We start from the raw sequence: 3,350 nt of genomic DNA, 5'->3' as shown, positions 1-3,350 counted from the left end.
AATGGGTGTAGTGTATGGTTTTGTGTTGAGTGTAGATGTTTAGTATTGTCTATGGTGGTTAGTATTCTAGGAGAGTCTATGGTTACCTGAATGAGTTCCCAATTAGAGACAGCTGATTTCGGTTGTCTCTGATTGGGAGCCTTATTTAGGGTAGCCATAGGCTCTCATTGGTTGTGGGTAATTGTCTATGTAAGAACGTTTGTAGCCTGTTTGTATGTGCACAACGTTTGTAGCTTCACGGTCGTTTTGTTGTTTTGTATAGTTTTGTTAAAGTGTTTCGTGTCGTGTTCATCTTCGTCTTTTAAATAAAAAAAGAGAAGATGTATTCATATCCAGCTGCGCCTTGGTCCTCATTCTCTCCAGTACACGATCGTGACACACTATCAGTAATTAGTATCAGTGTCACAGAAAACAATCACATAAATCAATGATATTACAGCAATACATAATAAAATTAACAGTGAAAATTACTTACATTACAGATATGAAAATAAAAATGTACCTCTGAATGGAACCAGTTGCTCATTCACTGTTACTTCAGGCCCAGGGTTGTAGAAGTATGGCAGACGGTCCACTCACTTCTCCCAGACCTCTCTTATGGCCGCCAGTTTGTCTCTCACATGTCTTGCAGGTCTTGACTCATGGTTGTCAAATTGTAGCATTCTTGAGAAAGTGTGAAAGACTTTCAGTGGCATCGTGGCACGGAAAATCGTGTAGGCACGCAGGTTAATCTCATCCATCCTTTTCCAGTTGTCTCCATATTTACGGAAACCCTCCAAATTTGTCATCTCCAGGATGATTTTTTCGATGGCTGGTGTGATGAACATGTAGAATGTTGAGGCGATGTGCTGGGCATGGGCAACTGCATGTCTTGTGGGCCCTGGGGTCATCCTTATGACATTTTGTGCTGCCATCCTGCCCTGTTTGTCATATGGTGACAAGGACCATATTATTTTGCTGTTCTTTGACAAAATGTCTCTTTCAGCTTGGGGGATTTCTTCTTCATCTGAAGATGATGCATCGTCCTCTGGGTTGTATTCTTCCCCTTCAGATACCTCCTCCTTCTCTTCTAAATAATTGTTCTCTTGTTCCTCCTGGACAACTGAAAAAATCTGATCTACGACCTGTTGGGCACTGAAACGTGCACTCATGGCTTCAGCAAAGAGAGAACTGGGTGGACTGTCATCTGCAGCACCTTTATAGCGTCTGACTGCATTCCCCATTAGTTAACAACACTTTGAAGAAATTGTTATTTTGTCTGAAAGTGTTTTTATTTTGTCTGAAATTGTTTTTATTTTGTCTGTGAACTTGAGTCATGTGTGGGGTCATGGAGGGGTCGTGGAGGGGAGATGCTGCACATGCACAAGAACGTTTTAGTTTTGTCTGAGTTCAATCAGTAGCACACATTCTCTCAATTTCTCATTGTGTGTGTGTGTGTATGGGTGTGTGTGTGTGTGTATGTGGTTTTTGTGGCGTGTAAATTATTTTATAACTGCTGGGTCAAAAATTACCCTAAGACAATCTTTGTATCCTGGTGGTGTACAGCTTTCATGGAAATATGAACAAAGGCAATGTTTCACTTTTTCTCATGTTGGGGTCACTCTAGGAAAAGTCATCAAATTTCCAGTTAAAAAATATCCTTTAGGTGTAACGGTCGTCTGTTGAAGAGTAGTTGGACCAAAGCGCAGCGTGGTAAGTGTTCATGTTATTTTTATTTAAACTGAACACTTAACAAAATAACAAAGAGAATGAATGAAAACGAAACAGTCCTGTCAGGTGCAGAAACACAAAACAGAAAACAACTACCCACAAAGCATCGGTGGGGAAAAGCTACCTAAGTATGGTTCTCAATCAGAGACAGCTGCCTCTGATTGAGAACCACACCCGGCCAAACACACAAAAATAGAAATCATAGAAAAAGGAACATAGAATGCCCACCCAAATCACACCCTGACCAAACCAAAATAGAGACATAAAAAGCTCTCTACGGTCAGGGCGTGACATTTGGGGGTTTTCGCTGCTGTTAAACATAGTGGTGGGTCATTTTTTACCCTTAAGGCAACACAAGAGTTAAGCAAACCAGACAGCACCATTTTCTAGTATTTTTTTTTCAATTTACGGTTAGCCAGGGGCACACTCCAACACTCAGACATCATTTACAAATTAAGCTTGTGTTTAGTGAGTTCGCCAGATCAGAGGCAGTTCTCTTAATAAGTCCGTGAATTTGACCATTTTCCTGTCCTGCTAAGCGTGCAAAATGTAACAAATACTTTTGCGTGTCAGGGAAAATGTATGAAGTAAAAAGTGCATTATTTTCTTTAGGAATGAAGTGAAGTCAAAGTAAAAGTTGTCCAAAATATAAATAGTAAAGTAACGTACAGATACCAGCAAAAACAACGAAAGTATTTAAAGTATTTTTACTTAAGTACACCACTGGATTTTGAAATGCTGAATGTACTGTCTCCCCTGATTGTACCACACACAAAATAGCGTGATCATGCAATTATTTATTTAGGACTTTTACTGTGAGTGTTGAGACCTCTGAAGCACTTTAATGTTGAGGACATCTCCCTAGTCAACAACTCCTATTGGATTCCAATAAAATAACAACTATTGGAACCACTCCAAATGGACCCCTATAGGATTCTATAGGAATCAAATCCTATTCTATAGGAATCAAATCCTATAGGATAGGTTCTACATTTTTCTATTGGAATCCTATAGGATTTTTTGACTAGGGAGTTGTCTTCAATAATCAAGCGCTAGAGCATTAGAGGTTTCAACACCCACAGTAAAAGTCTTACAGAAATAATGATATGTACCACACCCTTTTGTGTGTGGTGCAATCAAGGGATATGCATTCAAAATTACAAAATGTACAGGTATACAAATCAAATGCATTAGTCAGACGAATTGTATTGATTATGCATATTTTAGCACCTCAAATGACAATACAGTTACAGCACTGCAATGACAACGGTCACATCCAATACTAATCACACCTTGTTTGCTTGGGCTATAGGCTCTTTTCATAGCTGCGGCCTATTGAACAATACATAATGATACAAATAAGGTGCAATATATTGGCCACAAATAGCAGTCAAATACAACATGCATGAAATCACATTTGACTTGACAGACAACAGCAACGTTGCAACTCTATCATTTCAATGCACCCTGCGACTTTATAGGCATATAAAGAAAAAACAATTCAGACAGTTTTGTATTGTCTGAATACAGTATATCTTTTTCTGTAGCCTGCAGTAGGCTACTATGGGGAAAAAAATGAAATCTGAGCATGAGTATGTTGTTCTGTATAAAAACAACAGATTGCATACACCAGATCTCTC

This window comes from Salvelinus fontinalis, chromosome 34 (assembly GCF_029448725.1).
Source record: "Salvelinus fontinalis isolate EN_2023a chromosome 34, ASM2944872v1, whole genome shotgun sequence".
In the NCBI taxonomy this organism is placed as follows: domain Eukaryota; kingdom Metazoa; phylum Chordata; class Actinopteri; order Salmoniformes; family Salmonidae; genus Salvelinus; species Salvelinus fontinalis.
This window is presented reverse-complemented; position numbering follows the sequence as displayed.